The sequence below is a fragment of the Leptodactylus fuscus genome, unplaced genomic scaffold, assembly GCF_031893055.1.
Source record: "Leptodactylus fuscus isolate aLepFus1 unplaced genomic scaffold, aLepFus1.hap2 HAP2_SCAFFOLD_221, whole genome shotgun sequence".
NCBI classification, from domain to species: Eukaryota; Metazoa; Chordata; class Amphibia; order Anura; family Leptodactylidae; genus Leptodactylus; species Leptodactylus fuscus.
The window spans coordinates 1-24652 of NW_027440244.1; positions in this window are offsets into that span (position 1 = coordinate 1).

Genomic DNA, 24652 nt, shown 5'->3' on the forward strand with positions numbered 1-24652 from the left:
TCAGTGACTGTACCAGCAGAATAGTGAGCGCAGCTCTGGAGTATAATACAGGATAAGTAATGTAATGTATGTACACAGTGACTGCACCAGCAGAATAGTGAGTGCAGCTCTGGAGTGTAATACAGGATAAGTAATGTAATGTATGTACACAGTGACTGCACCAGCAGAATAGTGAGCGCAGCTCTGGAGTATAATACAGGATAAGTAATGTAATGTATGTACACAGTGACTGCACCAGCAGAATAGTGAGCGCAGCTCTGGAGTATAATACAGGATAAGTAATGTAATGTATGTACACAGTGACTGCACCAGCAGAATAGTGAGCGCAGCTCTGGAGTATAATACAGGATAAGTAATGTAATGTATGTACACAGTGACTGTACCAGCAGAATAGTGAGCGCAGCTCTGGAGTATAATACAGGATAAGTAATGTAATGTATGTACACAGTGACTGTACCAGCAGAATAGTGAGCGCAGCTCTAGAGTATAATACAGGATAAGTAATGTAATGTATGTACACAGTGACTGCACCAGCAGAATAGTGAGCGCAGCTCTTGAGTATAATACAGGATAAGTTATGTAATGTATGTACACAGTGACTGTACCAGCAGAATAGTGAGCGCAGCTCTGGAGTATAATACAGGATAAGTAATGTAATGTATGTACACAGTGACTGCACCAGCAGAATAGTGAGTGCAGCTCTGGAGTGTAATACAGGATAAGTAATGTAATGTATGTACACAGTGACTGCACCAGCAGAATAGTGAGCGCAGCTCTGGAGTATAATACAGGATAAGTAATGTAATGTATGTACACAGTGACTGTACCAGCAGAATAGTGAGCGCAGCTCTGGAGTATAATACAGGATAAGTAATGTAATGTATGTACACAGTGACTGTACCAGCAGAATGGTGAGCGCAGCTCTGGAGTATAATACAGGATAAGTAATGTAATGTATGTACACAGTGACTGCACCAGCAGAAAAGTGAGCGCAGCTCTGGAGTATAATACAGGATAAGTAATGTAATGTATGTACACAGTGACTGTACCAGCAGAATAGTGAGCGCAGCTCTGGAGTATAATACAGGATAAGTAATGTATGTACACAGTGACTGCACCAGCAGAATAGTGAGCGCAGCTCTGGGTATAATACAGGATAAGTAATGTAATGTATGTACACAGTGACTGTACCAGCAGAATAGTGAGCGCAGCTCTGGAGTATAATACAGGATAAGTAATGTAATGTATGTACACAGTGACTGTACCAGCAGAATAGTGAGCGCAGCTCTGGAGTATAATACAGGATAAGTAATGTAATGTATGTACACAGTGACTGTACCAGCAGAATGGTGAGCGCAGCTCTGGAGTATAATACAGGATAAGTAATGTAATGTATGTACACAGTGACTGCACCAGCAGAAAAGTGAGCGCAGCTCTGGAGTATAATACAGGATAAGTAATGTAATGTATGTACACAGTGACTGCACCAGCAGAAAAGTGAGCGCAGCTCTGGAGTATAATACAGGATAAGTAATGTAATGTATGTACACAGTGACTGTACCAGCAGAATAGTGAGCGCAGCTCTGGAGTATAATACAGGATAAGTAATGTATGTACACAGTGACTGCACCAGCAGAATAGTGAGCGCAGCTCTGGAGTATAATACAGGATAAGTAATGTATGTACACAGTGACTGTACCAGCAGAATAGTGAGCGCAGCTCTGGAGTATAATACAGGATAAGTAATGTAATGTATGTACACAGTGACTGTACCAGCAGAATAGTGAGCGCAGCTCTGGAGTATAATACAGGAGAAGTAATGTAATGTATGTACACAGTGACTGTACCAGCAGAATAGTGAGCGCAGCTCTGGAGTATAATACAGGATAAGTAATGAAATGTATGTACACAGTGACTGCACCAGCAGAATAGTGAGCGCAGCTCTGGAGTATAATACAGGATAAGTAATGTAATGTATGTACACAGTGACTGTACCAGCAGAATAGTGAGCGCAGCTCTGGAGTATAATACAGGATAAGTAATGTAATGTATGTACACAGTGACTGCACCAGCAGAATAGTGATCGCAGCTCTGGAGTATAATACAGGAGAAGTAATGTAATGTATGCACACAGTGACTGTACCAGCAGAATAATGAGCGCAGCTCTGGAGTATAATACAGGATAAGTAATGTAATGTATGTACACAGTGACTGCACCAGCAGAATAGTGAGCGCAGCTCTGGAGTATAATACAGGATAAGTAATGTAATGTATGTACACAGTGACTGTACCAGCAGAATAGTGAGCGCAGCTCTGGAGTATAATACAGGATAAGTAATGTAATGTATGTACACAGTGACTGCACCAGCAGAATAGTGAGCGCAGCTCTGGAGTATAATACAGGATAAGTAATATAATGTATGTACACAGTGACTGTACCAGCAGAATAGTGAGCGCAGCTCTGGAGTATAATACAGGATAAGTAATGTAATGTATGTACACAGTGACTGCACCAGCAGAATAGTGAGCGCAGCTCTGGAGTATAATACAGGATAAGTAATGTAATGTATGTACACAGTAACTGCACCAGCAGAATGGTGAGCGCAGCTCTGGAGTATAATACAGGATAAGTAATGTAATGTATGTACACAGTGACTGTACCAGCAGAATAGTGAGCGCAGCTCTGGAGTATAATACAGGATAAGTAATGTAATGTATGTACACAGTGACTGCACCAGCAGAATAGTGAGCGCAGCTCTGGAGTATAATACAGGATAAGTAATGTAATGTATGTACACAGTGACTGTACCAGCAGAATAGTGAGCGCAGCTCTGGAGTATAATACAGGATAAGTAATGTAATGTATGTACACAGTGACTGCACCAGCAGAATAGTGAGCGCAGCTCTGGAGTATAATACAGGATAAGTAATGTAATGTATGTACACAGTGACTGTACCAGCAGAATAGTGAGCGCAGCTCTGGAGTATAATACAGGATAAGTAATGTAATGTATGTACACAGTGACTGTACCAGCAGAATAGTGAGCGCAGCTCTGGAGTATAATACAGGATAAGTAATGTAATGTATGTACACAGTGACTGCACCAGCAGAAAAGTGAGCGCAGCTCTGGAGTATAATACAGGATAAGTAATGTAATGTATGTACACAGTGACTGCACCAGCAGAAAAGTGAGCGCAGCTCTGAAGTATAATACAGGATAAGTAATGTAATGTATGTACACAGTGACTGTACCAGCAGAATAGTGAGCGCAGCTCTGGAGTATAATACAGGATAAGTAATGTAATGTATGTACACAGTGACTGTACCAGCAGAATAGTGAGCGCAGCTCTGGAGTATAATACAGGATAAGTAATGTAATGTATGTACACAGTGACTGTACCAGCAGAATAGTGAGCGCAGCTCTGGAGTATAATACAGGATAAGTAATGTAATGTATGTACACAGTGACTGCACCAGCAGAATAGGGAGCGCTGCTCTGGAGTATAATACAGGATAAGTAATGTAATGTATGTACACAGTGACTGTACCAGCAGAATAGTGAGCGCAGCTCTGGAGTATAATACAGGATAAGTAATGTAATGTATGTACACAGTGACTGCACCAGCAGAATAGTGAGCGCAGCTCTGGAGTATAATACAGGAGAAGTAATGTAATGTATGTACACAGTGACTGTACCAGCAGAATAGTGAGCGCAGCTCTGGAGTATAATACAGGATAAGTAATGTAATGTATGTACACAGTGACTGTACCAGCAGAATAGTGAGCGCAGCTCTGGAGTATAATACAGGATAAGTAATGTAATGTATGTACACAGTGACTGCACCAGCAGAATAGTGAGCGCAGCTCTGGAGTATAATACAGGATAAGTAATGTAATGTATGTACACAGTGACTGCACCAGCAGAATAGTGAGCGCAGCTCTGGAGTATTATACAGGATAAGTAATGTAATGTATGTACACAGTGACTGCACCAGCAGAATAGTGAGCGCAGCTCTGGGGTATAATACAGGATAAGTAATGTAATGTATGTACACAGTGACTGCAACAGCAGAATAGTGAGCGCAGCTCTGGGGTATAATACAGGATAAGTAATGTAATGTATGTACACAGTGACTGCAACAGCAGAATAGTGAGCGCAGCTCTGGGGTATAATACAGGATAAGTAATGTAATGTATGTACACAGTGACTGTACCAGCAGAATAGTGAGCGCAGCTCTGGAGTATAATACAGGATAAGTAATATAATGTATGTACACAGTGACTGTACCAGCAGAATAGTGAGCGCAGCTCTGGAGTATAATACAGGATAAGTAATGTAATGTATGTACACAGTGACTGCACCAGCAGAATAGTGAGCGCAGCTCTGGAGTATAATACAGGATAAGTAATGTATGTACACAGTGACTGTACCAGCAGAATAGTGAGCGCAGCTCTGGAGTATAATACAGGATAAGTAATGTAATGTATGTACACAGTGACTGTACCAGCAGAATAGTGAGCGCAGCTCTGGAGTATAATACAGGATAAGTAATGTAATGTATGTACACAGTGACTGCACCAGCAGAATAGTGAGCGCAGCTCTGGAGTATAATACAGGATAAGTAATGTAATGTATGTACACAGTGACTGCACCAGCAGAATAGTGAGCGCAGCTCTGGAGTATTATACAGGATAAGTAATGTAATGTATGTACACAGTGACTGCACCAGCAGAATAGTGAGCGCAGCTCTGGGGTATAATACAGGATAAGTAATGTAATGTATGTACACAGTGACTGCAACAGCAGAATAGTGAGCGCAGCTCTGGGGTATAATACAGGATAAGTAATGTAATGTATGTACACAGTGACTGCAACAGCAGAATAGTGAGCGCAGCTCTGGGGTATAATACAGGATAAGTAATGTAATGTATGTACACAGTGACTGTACCAGCAGAATAGTGAGCGCAGCTCTGGAGTATAATACAGGATAAGTAATATAATGTATGTACACAGTGACTGTACCAGCAGAATAGTGAGCGCAGCTCTGGAGTATAATACAGGATAAGTAATGTAATGTATGTACACAGTGACTGTACCAGCAGAATAGTGAGTGCAGCTCTGAAATATAATACAGGATAAGTAATGTAATGTATGTACACAGTGACTGTACCAGCAGAATAGTGAGCGCAGCTCTGAAATATAATGCAGAATAAGTAATGTAATGTATGTACACAGTGACTGTACCAGCAGAATAGTGAGCGCAGCTCTGGAGTATAATACAGGACAAGTAATATAATGTATGTACACAGTGACTGTACCAGCAGAATAGTGAGCGCAGCTCTGAAATATAATACAAGATAAGTAATGTAATGTATGTACACAGTGACTGTACCAGCAGAATAGTGAGCACAGCTCTGGAGTATAATACAGGATAAGTAATGTAATGTATGTACACAGTGACTGTACCAGCAGAATAGTGAGCGCAGCTCTGGAGTATAATACAGGATAAGTAATGTAATGTATGTACACAGTGTTTGCAACAGCAGAATAGTGACTGCAGCTCTGGAGTATAATACAGGATAAGTAATGTAATGTATGTACACAGTGACTGTACCAGCAGAATAGTGAGCGCAGCTCTGGAGTATAATACAGGATAAGTAATGTAATGTATGTACACAGTGACTGCACCAGCAGAATAGTGAGCGCAGCTCTGGAGTATAATACAGGATAAGTAATGTAATGTATGTACACAGTGACTGTACCAGCAGAATAGTGAGCGCAGCTCTGGAGTATAATACAGGATAAGTAATGTAATGTATGTACACAGTGACTGCACCAGCAGAATAGTGAGCGCAGCTCTGGATTATAATACAGGAGAAGTAATGTATGTACACAGTGACTGTACCAGCAGAATAGTGAGCGCAGCTCTGGAGTATAATACAGGATAAGTAATGTAATTTATGTACACAGTGACTGTACCAGCAGAATACTGAGCGCAGCTCTGGAGTATAATACAGGATAAGTAATGTAATGTATGTACACAGTGACTGCACCAGCAGAATAGTGAGCGCAGCTCTGGAGTATAATACAGGATAAGTAATGTAATGTATGTACACAGTGACTGCACCAGCAGAATAGTGAGCGCAGCTCTGGAGTATAATACAGGATAAGTAATGTAATGTATGTACACAGTGACTGTACCAGCAGAATAGTGAGCGCAGCTCTGGAGTATAATACAGGATAAGTAATGTAATGTATGTACACAGTGACTGCACCAGCAGAAAAGTGAGCGCAGCTCTGGAGTATAATACAGGATAAGTAATGTAATGTATGTACACAGTGACTGCACCAGCAGAAAAGTGAGCGCAGCTCTGGAGTATAATACAGGATAAGTAATGTAATGTATGTACACAGTGACTGTACCAGCAGAATAGTGAGCGCAGCTCTGGAGTATAATACAGGATAAGTAATGTAATGTATGTACACAGTGACTGTACCAGCAGAATAGTGAGCGCAGCTCTGGAGTATAATACAGGATAAGTAATATAATGTATGTACACAGTGACTGTACCAGCAGAATAGTGAGCGCAGCTCTGGAGTATAATACAGGATAAGTAATGTAATGTATGTACACAGTGACTGTACCAGCAGAATAGTGAGCGCAGCTCTGAAATATAATACAGGATAAGTAATGTAATGTATGTACACAGTGACTGTACCAGCAGAATAGTGAGCGCAGCTCTGAAATATAATACAGAATAAGTAATGTAATGTATGTACACAGTGACTGTACCAGCAGAATAGTGAGCGCAGCTCTGGAGTATAATACAGGATAAGTAATATAATGTATGTACACAGTGACTGTACCAGCAGATTAGTGAGCGCAGCTCTGGAGTATAATACAGGATAAGTAATATAATGTATGTACACAGTGACTGTACCAGCAGAATAGTGAGCGCAGCTCTGAAATATAATACAAGATAAGTAATGTAATGTATGTACACAGTGACTGTACCAGCAGAATAGTGAGCACAGCTCTGGAGTATAATACAGGAGAAGTAATGTAATGTATGTACACAGTGACTGTACCAGCAGAATAGTGAGCGCAGCTCTGGAGTATAATACAGGATAAGTAATGTATGTACACAGTGACTGTTCCAGCAGAATAGTGAGCGCAGCTCTGGAGTATAATACAGGATAAGTAATATAATGTATGTACACAGTGACTGTACCAGCAGAATAGTGAGCGCAGCTCTGAAATATAATACAGGATAAGTAATGTAATGTATGTACACAGTGACTGCACCAGCAGAATAGTGACTGCAGCTCTGGAGTATAATACAGGATAAGTAATGTAATGTATGTACACAGTGACTGTACCAGCAGAATAGTGAGCGCAGCTCTGGAGTATAATATAGGATAAGTAATGTAATGTATGTACACAGTGACTGCACCAGCAGAATAGTGAGCGCAGCTCTGGAGTATAATACAGGATAAGTAATGTAATGTATGTACACAGTGACTGCACCAGCAGAATAGTGAGCGCAGCTCTGGATTATAATACAGGAGAAGTAATGTATGTACACAGTGACTGTACCAGCAGAATAGTGAGCGCAGCTCTGGAGTATAATACAGGATAAGTAATGTAATTTATGTACACAGTGACTGTACCAGCAGAATACTGAGCGCAGCTCTGGGGTATAATACAGGATAAGTAATGTAATGTATGTACACAGTGACTGCACCAGCAGAATAGTGAGCGCAGCTCTTGAGTATAATACAGGATAAGTAATGTAATGTATGTACACAGTGACTGTACCAGCAGAATAGTGAGCGCAGCTCTGGAGTATAATACAGGATAAGTAATGTAATGTATGTACACAGTGACTGCACCAGCAGAATAGTGAGTGCAGCTCTGGAGTGTAATACAGGATAAGTAATGTAATGTATGTACACAGTGACTGCACCAGCAGAATAGTGAGCGCAGCTCTGGAGTATAATACAGGATAAGTAATGTAATGTATGTACACAGTGACTGCACCAGCAGAATAGTGAGCGCAGCTCTGGAGTATAATACAGGATAAGTAATGTAATGTATGTACACAGTGACTGCACCAGCAGAATAGTGAGCGCAGCTCTGGATTATAATACAGGAGAAGTAATGTATGTACACAGTGACTGTACCAGCAGAATAGTGAGCGCAGCTCTGGAGTATAATACAGGATAAGTAATGTAATTTATGTACACAGTGACTGTACCAGCAGAATACTGAGCGCAGCTCTGGGCTATAATACAGGATAAGTAATGTAATGTATGTACACAGTGACTGCACCAGCAGAATAGTGAGCGCAGCTCTTGAGTATAATACAGGATAAGTTATGTAATGTATGTACACAGTGACTGTACCAGCAGAATAGTGAGCGCAGCTCTGGAGTATAATACAGGATAAGTAATGTAATGTATGTACACAGTGACTGCACCAGCAGAATAGTGAGTGCAGCTCTGGAGTGTAATACAGGATAAGTAATGTAATGTATGTACACAGTGACTGCACCAGCAGAATAGTGAGCGCAGCTCTGGAGTATAATACAGGATAAGTAATGTAATGTATGTACACAGTGACTGTACCAGCAGAATAGTGAGCGCAGCTCTGGAGTATAATACAGGATAAGTAATGTAATGTATGTACACAGTGACTGTACCAGCAGAATGGTGAGCGCAGCTCTGGAGTATAATACAGGATAAGTAATGTAATGTATGTACACAGTGACTGCACCAGCAGAAAAGTGAGCGCAGCTCTGGAGTATAATACAGGATAAGTAATGTAATGTATGTACACAGTGACTGTACCAGCAGAATAGTGAGCGCAGCTCTGGAGTATAATACAGGATAAGTAATGTATGTACACAGTGACTGCACCAGCAGAATAGTGAGCGCAGCTCTGGGGTATAATACAGGATAAGTAATGTAATGTATGTACACAGTGACTGTACCAGCAGAATAGTGAGCGCAGCTCTGGAGTATAATACAGGATAAGTAATGTAATGTATGTACACAGTGACTGTACCAGCAGAATAGTGAGCGCAGCTCTGGAGTATAATACAGGATAAGTAATGTAATGTATGTACACAGTGACTGCACCAGCAGAATAGTGAGCGCAGCTCTGGAGTATAATACAGGATAAGTAATGTATGTACACAGTGACTGTACCAGCAGAATAGTGAGCGCAGCTCTGGAGTATAATACAGGATAAGTAATGTAATGTATGTACACAGTGACTGCACCAGCAGAATAGTGAGCGCAGCTCTGGAGTATAATACAGGATAAGTAATGTAATGTATGTACACAGTAACTGCACCAGCAGAATGGTGAGCGCAGCTCTGGAGTATAATACAGGATAAGTAATGTAATGTATGTACACAGTGACTGTACCAGCAGAATAGTGAGCGCAGCTCTGGAGTATAATACAGGATAAGTAATGTAATGTATGTACACAGTGACTGCACCAGCAGAATAGTGAGCGCAGCTCTGGAGTAATAAACCTACATCTATATTGCTATGAATGATAACCTGTCCATTCTCTTACCCATATCCACAGCCAGAGCTGCAGCCAGGACGTAGGTGAATGTAAATCTTCTCATCTTGACGTCCCAACTTGTAATAAGATTCTTGGATTTTGTGTCGGATAGATTTATATCTCAGCCCTCCCCTCTGGATTATCATGGACACCAGGTGAAATATAAGAAATATCTGGATTATCGCTGTGTTTAGTACTTATTAGATTACACGATCCCTTAGTGTCACATTATCCGGTTCCTCTGTGATTTTCCCGATACTGTTTACACTCACTCAGTAAAAATTTGCTCTAAACGACGACAATTACTTTATACCACAATAAGATCCGGCTGCTGCCCTGCTGTACACCATAGACTGTATATTATACTGTATACAACGGGAGGCAGAATCTGGGTGGAATGGACCCTCCAACTTAATGTCAAATCCCTCATGTGAATGGGTGTTGGGGGTCTCTGTATCTGACTCTGTGCCCTGGGTGTCGGGGGTCTCTGTATCTGACTCTGTTCCCTGGGTGTCGGGGGTCTCTGTATCTGACTCTGTGCCCTGGGTGTCGGGGGTCTCTGTATGTGACTCTGTGTCCTGGGTGTCGGGGGTCTCTGTATCTGACTCTGTTCCCTGGGTGTCGGGGGTCTCTGTATCTGACTCCGTGCCCTGGGTGTCGGGGGTCTCTGTATCTGACTCTGTGTCCTGGGTGTCGGGGGTCTCTGTATCTGACTCTGTGCCCTGGGTGTCGGGGGTCTCTGTATCTGACTCTGTGTCCTGGGTCTCCGGGGTCTCTATATCTGACTCTGTTCCCTGGGTGTCGGGGGTCTCTGTATCTGACTCTGTGTCCTGGGTGTCGGGGGTCTCTGTATCTGACTCTGTGTCCTGGGTGTCGGGGGTCTCTGTATCTGACTCTGTGTCCTGGGTGTCGGGGGTCTCTGTATCTGACTCTGTGCCCTGGGTGTCGGGGGTCTCTGTATCTGACTCTGTGCCCTGGGTGTCGGGGGTCTCTGTATCTGACTCTGTTCCCTGGGTGTCGGGGGTCTCTGTATCTGACTCCGTGCCCTGGGTGTCGGGGGTCTCTGTATCTGACTCTGTGTCCTGGGTGTCGGGGGTCTCTGTATCTGACTCTGTGCCTTGGGTGTCGGGGGTCTCTGTATCTGACTCTGTGTCCTGGGTGTCGGGGGTCTCTGTATCTGACTCTGTGTCCTGGGTGTCGGGGGTCTCTGTATGTGACTCTGTGTCCTGGGTGTCGGGGGTCTCTGTATCTGACTCTGTGCCCTGGGTGTCGGGGGTCTCTGTATCTGACTCTGTGCCCTGGGTGTCAGGGGTCTCTGTATGTGACTCTGTCCTGGGTGTCGGGGGTCTCTGTATCTGACTCTGTGTCCTGGGTGTCGGGGGTCTCTGTATCTGACTCTGTGCCCTGGGTGTCGGGGGTCTCTGTATGTGACTCTGTCCTGGGTGTCGGGGGTCTCTGTATCTGACTCTGTGTCCTGGGTGTCGGGGGTCTCTGTATCTGACTCTGTCCTGGGTGTCGGGGGTCTCTGTATCTGACTCTGTGCCCTGGGTGTCGGGGGTCTCTGTATCTGACTCTGTGTCCTGGGTGTCGGGGGTCTCTATATCTGACTCTGTGCCCTGGGTGTCGGGGGTCTCTATATCTGACTCTGTGTCCTGGGTGTCGGGGGTCTCTGTATCTGACTCTGTGCCCTGGGTGTCGGGGGTCTCTGTATCTGACTCTGTGCCCTGGGTGTCGGGGGTCTCTGTATGTGACTCTGTGTCCTGGGTGTCGGGGGTCTCTGTATGTGACTCTGTGCCCTGGGTGTCGGGGGTCTCTGTATCTGACTCTGTGCCCTGGGTGTCGGGGGTCTCTGTATCTGACTCTGTGCCCTGGGTGTCGGGGGTCTCTGTATCTGACTCTGTGCCCTGGGTGTCGGGGGTTTCTGTATCTGACTCTGTCCTGGGTGTCGGGGGTCTCTGTATGTGACTCTGTGTCCTAGGTGTCGGGGGTCTCTGTATGTGACTCTGTCCTGGGTGTCGGGGGTCTCTGTATCTGACTCTGTGCCCTGGGTGTCGGGGGTCTCTGTATGTGACTCTGTCCTGGGTGTCGGGGGTCTCTGTATCTGACTCTGTGTCCTGGGTGTCGGGGGTCTCTGTATCTGACTCTGTCCTGGGTGTCGGGGGTCTCTGTATCTGACTCTGTGTCCTGGGTGTCGGGGGTCTCTGTATCTGACTCTGTCCTGGGTGTCGGGGGTCTCTGTATCTGACTCTGTGTCCTGGGTGTCGGGGGTCTCTGTATCTGACCCTGTTCCCTGGGTGTCGGGGGTCTCTGTATCTGACTCTGTGCCCTGGGTGTCGGGGGTCTCTGTATCTGACTCTGTGTCCTGGGTGTCGGGGGTCTCTATATCTGACTCTGTCCTGGGTGTCGGGGGTCTCTGTATGTGACTCTGTGTCCTGGGTGTCGGGGGTCTCTGTATGTGACTCTGTGTCCTGGGTGTCGGGGGTCTCTGTATGTGACTCTGTGTCCTGGGTGTCGGGGGTCTCTGTATGTGACTCTGTGCCCTGGGTGTCGGGGGTCTCTGTATCTGACTCTGTGTCCTGGGTGTCGGGGGTCTCTGTATCTGACTCTGTGCCCTGGGTGTCGGGGGTCTCTGTATCTGACTCTGTGTCCTGGGTGTCGGGGGTCTCTGTATCTGACTCTGTGTCCTGGGTGTCGGGGGTCTCTGTATGTGACTCTGTGTCCTGGGTGTCGGGGGTCTCTGTATGTGACTCTGTGTCCTGGGTGTCGGGGGTCTCTGTATGTGACTCTGTGTCCTGGGTGTCGGGGGTCTCTGTATGTGACTCTGTTCCCTGGGTGTCGGGGGTCTCTGTATCTGACTCTGTGTCCTGGGTGTCGGGGGTCTCTGTATCTGACTCTGTGCCCTGGGTGTCGGGGGTCTCTGTATCTGACTCTGTGTCCTGGGTGTCGGGGGTCTCTGTATCTGACTCTGTGTCCTGGGTGTCGGGGTCTCTGTATGTGACTCTGTGCCCTGGGTGTCGGGGGTCTCTGTATCTGACTCTGTTCCCTGGGTGTCGGGGGTCTCTATATCTGACTCTGTGTCCTGGGTGTCGGGGGTCTCTGTATCTGACTCTGTGTCCTGGGTGTCGGGGTCTCTGTATGTGACTCTGTGTCCTGGGTGTCGGGGTCTCTGTATGTGACTCTGTCCTGGGTGTCGGGGGTCTCTGTATGTGACTCTGTGTCCTGGGTGTCGGGGTCTCTGTATGTGACTCTGTCCTGGGTGTCGGGGGTCTCTGTATGTGACTCTGTGCCCTGGGTGTCGGGGGTCTCTGTATCTGACTCTGTTCCCTGGGTGTCGGGGGTCTCTGTATGTGACTCTGTGTCCTGGGTGTCGGGGGTCTCTGTATGTGACTCTGTCCTGGGTGTCGGGGTCTCTGTATCTGACTCTGTGCCCTGGGTGTCGGGGGTCTCTGTATGTGACTCTGTCCTGGGTGTCGGGGGTCTCTGTATGTGACTCTGTGCCCTGGGTGTCGGGGGTCTCTGTATCTGACTCTGTGCCCTGGGTGTCGGGGGTCTCTGTATGTGACTCTGTGTCCTGGGTTTCGGGGGTCTCTGTATGTGACTCTGTGTCCTGGGTGTCGGGGGTCTCTGTATGTGACTCTGTGTCCTGGGTGTCGGGGGTCTCTGTATCTGACTCTGTGCCCTGGGTGTCGGGGGTCTCTGTATCTGACTCTGTTCCCTGGGTGTCGGGGGTCTCTGTATCTGACTCTGTTCCCTGGGTGTCGGGGGTCTCTGTATGTGACTCTGTGCCCTGGGTGTCGGGGGTCTCTGTATGTGACTCTGTGCCCTGGGTGTCGGGGGTCTCTGTATGTGACTCTGTGCCCTGGGTGTCGGGGGTCTCTGTATCTGACTCTGTGCCCTGGGTGTCGGGGGTCTCTGTATGTGACTCTGTGTCCTGGGTGTCGGGGGTCTCTGTATGTGACTCTGTGTCCTGGGTGTCGGGGGTCTCTGTATGTGACTCTGTGCCCTGGGTGTCGGGGGTCTCTGTATCTGACTCTGTGCCCTGGGTGTCGGGGGTCTCTGTATCTGACTCTGTGTCCTGGGTGTCGGGGGTCTCTGTATCTTACTCTGTGCCCTGGGTGTCGGGGGTCTCTGTATGTGACTCTGTGTCCTGGGTGTCGGGGGTCTCTGTATGTGACTCTGTGTCCTGGGTGTCGGGGGTCTCTGTATGTGACTCTGTGCCCTGGGTGTCGGGGGTCTCTGTATCTGACTCTGTGCCCTGGGTGTCGGGGGTCTCTGTATCTGACTCTGTGCCCTGGGTGTCGGGGGTCTCTGTATCTGACTCTGTGCCCTGGGTGTCGGGGTCTCTGTATCTGACTCTGTTCCCTGGGTGTCGGGGGTCTCTGTATGTGACTCTGTGTCCTGGGTGTCGGGGGTCTCTGTATGTGACTCTGTCCTGGGTGTCGGGGTCTCTGTATGTGACTCTGTGCCCTGGGTGTCGGGGGTCTCTGTATCTGACTCTGTGCCCTGGGTGTCGGGGGTCTCTGTATGTGACTCTGTGTCCTGGGTTTCGGGGGTCTCTGTATGTGACTCTGTGTCCTGGGTGTCGGGGGTCTCTGTATGTGACTCTGTGCCCTGGGTGTCGGGGGTCTCTGTATCTGACTCTGTGTCCTGGGTGTCGGGGGTCTCTGTATCTGACTCTGTGCCCTGGGTGTCGGGGGTCTCTGTATCTGACTCTGTTCCCTGGGTGTCGGGGGTCTCTGTATGTGACTCTGTGCCCTGGGTGTCGGGGGTCTCTGTATGTGACTCTGTGCCCTGGGTGTCGGGGGTCTCTGTATCTGACTCTGTGCCCTGGGTGTCGGGGGTCTCTGTATGTGACTCTGTGTCCTGGGTGTCGGGGGTCTCTGTATGTGACTCTGTGTCCTGGGTGTCGGGGGTCTCTGTATCTGACTCTGTTCCCTGGGTGTCGGGGGTCTCTGTATCTGACTCTGTTCCCTGGGTGTCGGGGGTCTCTGTATCTGACTCTGTGTCCTGGGTGTCGGGGGTCTCTGTATCTGACTCTGTGCCCTGGGTGTCGGGGGTCTCTGTATGTGACTCTGTGTCCTGGGTGTCGGGGGTCTCTGTATCTGACTCTGTGTCCTGGGTGTCGGGGGTCTCTGTATCTGACTCTGTGTCCTGGGTGTCGGGGGTCTCTGTATCTGACTCTGTGCCCTGGGTGTCGGGGGTCTCTGTATCTGACTCTGTTCCCTGGGTGTCGGGGGTCTCTGTATCTGACTCTGTGCCCTGGGTGTCGGGGGTCTCTGTATCTGACTCTGTGTCCTGGGTGTCGGGGGTCTCTGTATCTGACTCTGTGCCCTGGGTGTCGGGGGTCTCTGTATCTGACTCTGTGTCCTGGGTGTCGGGGGTCTCTGTATCTGACTCTGTGTCCTGGGTGTCGGGGGTCTCTGTATGTGACTCTGTGTCCTGGGTGTCGGGGGTCTCTGTATCTGACTCTGTGTCCTGGGTGTCGGGGGTCTCTGTATCTGACTCTGTGTCCTGGGTGTCAGGGGTCTCTGTATGTGACTCTGTGTCCTGGGTGTCGGGGGTCTCTGTATCTGACTCTGTCCTGGGTGTCGGGGGTCTCTGTATGTGACTCTGTCCTGGGTGTCGGGGGTCTCTGTATCTGACTCTGTGTCCTGGGTGTCGGGGGTCTCTGTATCTGACTCTGTGCCCTGGGTGTCGGGGGTCTCTGTATCTGACTCTGTGTCCTGGGTGTCGGGGGTCTCTGTATCTGACTCTGTGTCCTGGGTGTCAGGGGTCTCTGTATCTGACTCTGTGTCCTGGGTGTCGGGGGTCTCTGTATCTGACTCTGTGCCCTGGGTGTCGGGGGTCTCTGTATCTGACTCTGTTCCCTGGGTGTCGGGGGTCTCTGTATCTGACTCTGTGTCCTAGGTGTCGGGGGTCTCTGTATCTGACTCTGTGCCCTGGGTGTCGGGGGTCTCTGTATGTGACTCTGTGTCCTGGGTGTCGGGGGTCTCTGTATCTGACTCTGTCCTGGGTGTCGGGGGTCTCTGTATCTGACTCTGTGTCCTGGGTGTCGGGGGTCTCTGTATGTGACTCTGTCCTGGGTGTCGGGGGTCTCTGTATCTGACTCTGTTCCCTGGGTGTCGGGGGTCTCTGTATGTGACTCTGTGTCCTGGGTGTCGGGGGTCTCTGTATCTGACTCTGTGTCCTGGGTGTCGGGGGTCTCTGTATCTGACTCTGTGTCCTGGGTGTCAGGGGTCTCTGTATCTGACTCTGTGTCCTGGGTGTCGGGGGTCTCTGTATCTGACTCTGTCCTGGGTGTCGGGGGTCTCTGTATGTGACTCTGTGTCCTGGGTGTCGGGGGTCTCTGTATCTGACTCTGTGTCCTGGGTGTCGGGGGTCTCTGTATCTGACTCTGTGTCCTGGGTGTCGGGGGTCTCTGTATCTGACTCTGTGTCCTGGGTGTCGGGGCTCTCTGTATCTGACTCTGTGTCCTGGGTGTCGGGGGTCTCTGTATCTGACTCTGTGTCCTGGGTGTCGGGGGTCTCTGTATCTGACTCTGTGTCCTGGGTGTCGGGGGTCTCTGTATCTGACTCTGTGCCCTGGGTGTCGGGGGTCTCTGTATCTGACTCTGTGTCCTGGGTGTCGGGGGTCTCTGTATCTGACTCTGTGTCCTGGGTGTCGGGGGTCTCTGTATCTGACTCTGTGCCCTGGGTGTCGGGGGTCTCTGTATCTGACTCTGTGTCCTGGGTGTCGGGGGTCTCTGTATCTGACTCTGTGTCCTGGGTGTCGGGGGTCTCTGTATCTGACTCTGTTCCCTGGGTGTCGGGGGTCTCTGTATGTGACTCTGTGCCCTGGGTGTCGGGGGTCTCTGTATCTGACTCTGTGTCCTGGGTGTCGGGGGTCTCTGTATCTGACTCTGTGTCCTGGGTGTCGGGGGTCTCTGTATCTGACTCTGTATTGACCCTTTTCCCCGTCCATGACAGTTTTGGGGTGTTTTTGTACGTTCAGTCTTAAAGGGAATGTGCTGACTTATATATTAACCCCTTCCTGCGCAGGCATGTTTCAGTTGTTGATTTTGACTCCCTGGCTCCCAAACCCCATAACTTTGTTACTTTTCTGTGTACCGGGGCCTGTGAGGGTTTCATTTTAGCGGGATAAGATTTACTTTGTAATGCTACCGTTTAATATTCCATAGGATATAGAGGAAAATAATCAGAAGCCGATGGAACTGGAGAAGCGCTGGGTTTGTGCGACGTTCTCATGGGATTTCTTTTAGGGCGTTCACTGGCAGCCGATATGATAGGTCAGCTGTATTCTCTGTATTCTCTGTATTCTCTGTATTCTCTGGGTTGGCTCGGTTCCATGATCGAGATGTTGGGGAAGCCACAAGTTCCACGGTGAGGGGGCCTAGGGTCTTACATGTGGCCCCTGCCCTGGAGGAAGCAGTGACGGCCATGTGGAGGTCCAGGAAATTCAAGACTCGGTTTCCGATCTTGTAATCCCAGTTTGAGTGTTGGGGCCGCCTCCTAAGGTGGACATGGCCATGGCGAAGCTTTCGCAGCACGCTGTGGTTCCTGCAGAGTCCAATTTACAGGATGCAATGGTTAGGCATATGGACGGCACCTTGAGACGCCTCCATTCTGCTGCCTCCGCTCAGGCCTCAGTTGGATTGCTGCCAGGGAGGTGGCACATAAGCTTCGTGCTGATTTTGCCAGTCTAGAGAAGGATATGGCCTCCGGGATAGTCTCCATTCTTTCATGGCCTTCATTTCTCCGGCAGTTGACTACCTGACTGGGTCATCTCTGTACCAGGTTACGCCGGCTCAGTGACTATGGCGTTGTCAGTGGCTGCTAGGAGGCCGTTGTGGCTTAAGCCTTGGAGGGCAGACAATTCCTCCCAGTACAACATCTTGTGCTCTTCCCTTTGAGCCTGCCAAGCTTTTCGGGAAGGAATTGAATGATATTATTGAGGGGTCGGCTGACAAAAAAGGGAAATGTCTTCCCCAGTCCTTCCAGTCCAGGTTTCCAAGGTCAGCCCCCTCCTAGGTCTCAGTACCAAACGTGGAGGATGATCATCGATTTGAGATTCCTAAGCTGCTTTATCCATAGGCCGGCGACGTCTTCACCATCTTGGATCTAAAGGACGCTTGGGCAGGCGTTTGACTCAGAACCTCCTCATCTAACGGTTTCTTAAAGGGGCAGCCAGATTGAGACCTTCTGTGCATGTTCCTCCATGGGACCTGTCTACGGTCTTGGTTGGTCTCTGTGGGCCTCCCTTCTATGAGAGGAAGACTTTAAGCTTTTATCCTACAAGGTGGTTTTCCTCCTAGTGATGACGTCCTCTAAGAGAGTTGGAGAGCCACAAGCTCTGTTTGCTTCTGAACCTTAGATTTCTTTCTTCCCAGACAGGGTACAGTTAAGATTTCTTCCCGCTTTCCTAACAACTGCCTTCGGGCGTTCTACTTTGTCACCATTATGTCAAGGGGACCCTCCCTCAGGGGTTTCCTGCTACATCCCCATGTGTTGTGCTGCTGTTGGACGTAAGGGGAATGGTTGATTATGTAGATAAACAGTATAATCCTCATAGGCCGGATCCACAAATGTGAATGGCGGCAATAGATCATTTCCAAAATCCTATTAATATAAAGGTGAAAGTTTGTGAGTTTGGATGTTTGTGGGTTTGTGTGTTTGGATGTTTGTTCCTCAATCACGCAAAACCCGCTCCACCGATTTGGCTGAAATTTTCCACAAACATAGTCACTACACTGGATTGCGCAATAGGCTACTTTTCGTCACAATAGCGCACATACGTTTTTCCCAGGACCCCCACAAAACCCAAACTCACATCACTATCTTTGCAATCTCACACACTTTGGACCATAGCAAGCCACAAAATTCATATTACCCCCTACAGCAGAGGTCGGCAACCCCTGGCACACATGCCAAGAGTGGCACTCCTGCCATATTTCACTGGCATGCCAGCAGCACAGGACCTGCAAGAGTTACATGAAGTCCGAGTCTCTTCAGTGCTCTGCTAGAGCTGAGGCATAAGGACACTCCCCTTCTCTCACTGCCCTCCAATGAGAGGGGTGCAGGAAACCCAGGGGGTGGAGCTTAATAGCTCATGTCTCTGCCTGCTATAGTGATAGCTCCTGCCTTCTGCACCCTGCAAAGTCTGCCCGAGAAGGAGAGGAAGCTGCTAGCAAAGTGACAGTAAGAAACACACAGGTACATAGGATTACTATTCTCATTAATGTCCGGCATTTGGGGTTATTAGTTTAGTCTTAGTAACTCCATGTGCCTCACATTAACAGGAATAACCCCCATCATGTCCCTCATATTAACCCCTGTGTGCCTCACATTAATAGGAATAACCCCCATCATGTCCCTCATATTAACCCCTGTATGACTCACATTAATAGGAATAACCCCCATCATGTCCCTCATATTAACCCCTGTGTGCCTCACATTAATAGGAATAACCCCCATCATGTCCCTCATATTAACCCCTGTGTACCTCACATTAATAGGAATAACCCCATCATGTCCCTCATATTAACCCCTGTGTACCTCACATTAATAGGAATAACCCCCATCATGTCCCTCATATTAACCCCTGTGTACCTCACATTAATAGGAATAACCCCATCATGTCCCTCATATTAACCCCTGTGTACCTCACATTAATAGGAATAACCCCCATCATGTCCCTCATATTAACCCCTGTGTGCCTCACATTAATAGGAATAACCCCCATCATGTCCCTCATATTAACCCCTGTGGGCCCCACATTAATAGGAATAACCCCCATCATGTCCCTCATATTAACCCCTGTGTGCCTCACATTAATAGGAATAAACCCCATCATGTCCCTCATATTAACCCCTGTGTGCCTCACATTAATAGGAATAACCCCCATCATGTCCCTCATATTAACCCCTGTGTGCCCCATATAACGGTTACTACTATGTGAGACATATGGAGGTACTAATAAAAGACCTCAGTAATGAAGATACTTAATTATTACCTCCAAGTCTCTCACATATCAGTAACTCTTACACTGGGGTTAATGTGAGGGACATGATGGGGTTAATTGCTATTAATAAGAGGCGCATGGAGTTACTAAACTGTCATGCACAGGGCCAGACTTTATGTGGCTGCTCAAGAGTATCCTGTGCCCAAAACTTACATGTACTGGCGGAAAATAACAACTCATACAATGTCGTATATCCAAGTATATTCACATGTAATACCTCTGTCCCAAAGACACTATGTACAGTTTATACCAACACCGTATAGCGGCTGAAATACAAATTACATCCAACACAAGTCTCATGTGCTCTCAGAATTACAGAAAAACAAGATACACAGTTACATCTCATATCCCATCCCTTATACACAGTACGAAAACCTTACCCGCGCCTGTATATACCCACTGCTACAATCACCGCAGACCAAGTCGTGGGTACCAGCTAGTTGCAAATAATATATCATTACAGCATCTAAAGTAATAATGAAAATGTTCATGAAAAATACAGAAAAAAATGTGAAAAATTGTTGGTTTAATCAATGGTGGTGGCCTGGGTGGTGGCACTGGTAGTAGTCTGGGTGGTGTCACTGGTAGTAGTCTGGGTGGTGCCATTGGTGGTAGCCGGGGTGGTGCCATTGGTGGAGGCCTGGGTGGTGCCATTGGTGGTAGCCGGGGTGGTGCCATTGGTGGAGGCCTGGGTGGTGCCATTGGTGGTAGCCGGGGTGGTGCCATTGGTGATGACACTGGTGGCCTTGGTGGTGCCATTTATGGTGGCTGCCATTGTGGTGGTTTCCATGGTGGTGGCATTAGTGATATCTAGGTCTGTATTCTTTATTCCAGTGGAAAGATAACCCAACTTGTTACAGAGATCGGTGTAACAGCAGGTGATCTCGTTCTTCGATCCTAGAGCGGTCAGATCACTTGGTACACAGGTCTCGGCACAGTCCTTCGTTACCACTTCTTCTTCATTGAAGGGATAACCTGCAATAGAATATGGACAGAAACACTGTAAAAGTCCCAAAATAATGAAGGCCCTTAGACACTACTAGTAACCCAGCTGGTGCATGGAACATAAGCAATATAGTCTGGATCTTCTGGATTAGAGGACTCACCACGTTCAGGACTGTGTGTCATGGTTCGGCATGCCGTCTGGGATGGCAGACACGTCTTTGTCTCAGTGCAATTTCTAACGACTGTGTTAATACAAGTGTAACATTGCAGAGAAAAGGCTGAGAAGGCAAAAGACGGAAATAATGTCAACTGGACTATACCTGTATATAATAAAAACCTGTATATTATACTGTGTCTATATGAACCCCTACCTTGCAGAGACTAATAGGAGCCCCTCCCCTGCAGAAAAAGTAATGTACCCAAGCCCACTACAGTCACTGCTATAGATCAGGTCACTACAATAATAATAATACATACATTACATTACTTCTCCTGTATTGTACTCCAGAGCTGCGCTCACTATTCTGCTGGTGCAGTCACTGTGTACATACATTACATTACTTATCCTGTATTATACCCCAGAGCTGCGCTCACTATTCTGCTGGTGCAGTCACTGTGTACATACATTACATTACTTATCCTGTATTATACTCCAGAGCTGCGCTGACTATTCTGCTGGTACAGTCACTGTGTACATACATTACATTACTTATCCTGTATTATACTCCAGAGCTGCGCTCACTATTCTGCTGGTGCAGTCACTGTGTACATACATTACATTACTTATCCTGTATTATACTCCAGAGCTGCGCTCACTATTCTGCTGGTGCAGTCACTGTGTACATACATTACATTACTTATCCTGTATTATACTCCAGAGCTGCGCTCACTATTCTGCTGGTGCAGTCACTGTGTACATACATTACATTACTTATCCTGTATTATACTCCAGAGCTGCGCTCACTATTCTGCTGGTACAGTCACTGTGTACATACATTACATTACTTATCCTGTATTATACTCCAGAGCTGCGCTCACTATTCTGCTGGTGCAGTCACTGTGTACATACATTACATTACTTATCCTGTATTATACTCCAGAGCTGCGCTCACTATTCTGCTGGTACAGTCACTGTGTACATACATTACATTACTTCTCCTGTATTATACTCCAGAGCTGCGCTCACTATTCTGCTGGTACAGTCACAGTCTACATACATTACATTACTTATTCTGTATTATACCCCAGAGCTGCGCTCACTATTCTGCTGATACAGTCACTGTGTACATACATTACTTATCCTGTATTATACTCCAGAGCTGCGCTCACTATTCTGCTGGTGCAGTCACTGTGTACATACATTACATTACTTATCCTGTATTATACTCCAGAGCTGCGCTCACTATTCTGCTGGTACAGTCACTGTGTACATACATTACATTACTTCTCCTGTATTATACTCCAGAGCTGCGCTCACTATTCTGCTGGTACAGTCACTGTGTACATACATTACATTACTTATTCTGTATTATACCCCAGAGCTGCGCTCACTATTCTGCTGATACAGTCACTGTGTACATACATTACTTATCCTGTATTATACTCCAGAGCTGCGCTCACTATTCTGCTGGTACAGTCACTGTGTACATACATTACATTACTTATCCTGTATTATACTCCAGCGCTGCGCTCACTATTCTGCTGGTACAGTCACTATGTACATACATTACATTACTTATCCTGTATTATACCCCAGAGCTGCGCTCACTATTCTGCTGGTACAGTCACTGTGTACATACATTACATTACTTATCCTGTATTATACTCCAGAGCTGCGCTCACTATTCTGCTGGTGCAGTCACTGTGTACATACATTACATTACTTATCCTGTATTATACTCCAGAGCTGCGCTCACTATTCTGCTGGTGCAGTCACTGTGTACATACATTACATTACTTATCCTGTATTATACTCCAGAGCTGCGCTCACTATTCTGCTGGTGCAGTCACTGTGTACATACATTACATTACTTATCCTGTATTATACTCCAGAGCTGCGCTCACTATTCTGCTGGTACAGTCACTGTGTACATACATTACATTACTTCTCCTGTATTATACTCCAGAGCTGCGCTCACTATTCTGCTGGTACAGTCACTGTCTACATACATTACATTACTTATTCTGTATTATACCCCAGAGCTGCGCTCACTATTCTGCTGATACAGTCACTGTGTACATACATTACTTATCCTGTATTATACTCCAGAGCTGCGCTCACTATTCTGCTGGTACAGTCACTGTGTACATACATTACATTACTTATCCTGTATTATACTCCAGAGCTGCGCTCACTATTCTGCTGGTACAGTCACTATGTACATACATTACATTACTTATCCTGTATTATACCCCAGAGCTGCGCTCACTATTCTGCTGGTACAGTCACTGTGTACATACATTACATTACTTATCCTGTATTATACTCCAGAGCTGCGCTCACTATTCTGCTGGTGCAGTCACTGTGTACATATATTACATTACTTATCCTGTATTATACTCCAGAGCTGCGCTCACTATTCTGCTGGTACAGTCACTGTGTACATACATTACATTACTTATCCTGTATTATACTCCAGAGCTGCACTCACTATTCTGCTGGTGCAGTCACTGTGTACATACATTACATTACTTATCCTGTATTATACTCAAGAGCTGCGCTCACTATTCTGCTGGTACAGTCACTGTGTACATACATTACATTACTTATCCAGTATTATACTCCAGAGCTGCGCTCACTATTCTGCCGGTACAGTCACTGTGTACATACATTACATTACTTATCCTGTATTATACTCCAGAGCTGCGCTCACTATTCTGCCGGTGCAGTCACTGTGTACATACATTACATTACTTATACTGTATTATACCCCAGAGCTGCGCTCACTATTCTGCTGGTACAGTCACTGTGTTCATACATTACATTACTTATCCTGTATTATACTCCAGAGCTGCGCTCACTATTCTGCTGGTGCAGTCACTGTGTACATACATTACATTACTTATCCTGTATTATACTCCAGAGCTGCGCTCACTATTCTGCTGGTGCAGTCACTGTGTACATACATTACATTACTTATCCTGTATTATACTCCAGAGCTGCGCTCACTATTCTGCTGGTGCTGTCACTGTGTACATACATTACATTACTTCTCCTGTATTATACTCCAGAGCTGCGCTCACTATTCTACCGGTACAGTCACTGTGTACATACATTACATTACTTATCCTGTATTATACTCCAGAGCTGCGCTCACTATTCTGCTGGTACAGTCACTGTGTACATACATTACATTACTTATCCTGTATTATACTCCAGAGCTGCGCTCACTATTCTGCTGGTGCAGTCACTGTGTACATACATTACATTACTTATCCTGTATTATACCCCAGAGCTGCGCTCACTATTCTGCTGGTACAGTCACTGTGTACATACATTACATTACTTATCCTGTATTATACCCCAGAGCTGCGCTCACTATTCTGCCGGTCCAGTCACTGTGTACATACATTACATTACTTATCCTGTATTATACTCCAGAGCTGCGCTCACTATTCTGCCGGTACAGTCACTGTGTACATACATTACATTACTTATCCTGTATTATACTCCAGAGCTGCGCTCACTATTCTGCTGGTGCAGTCACTGTGTACATACATTACATTACTTATCCTGTATTATACTCCAGAGCTGCACTCACTATTCTGCTGGTACAGTCACTGTGTACATACATTACATTACTTATCCTGTATTATACTCCAGAGCTGCGCTCACTATTCTGCCGGTGCAGTCACTGTGTACATACATTACATTACTTATCCTGTATTATACTCCAGAGCTGCGCTCACTATTCTGCTGGTGCAGTCACTGTGTACATACATTACTTATCCTGTATTATACTCCAGAGCTGCGCTCACTATTCTGCTGGTGCAGTCACTGTGTACATACATTACATTACTTACTCTGTATTATACTCCAGAGCTGCGCTCACTATTCTGCTGGTGCAGTCACTGTGTACATACATTACATTACTTATCCTGTATTATACCC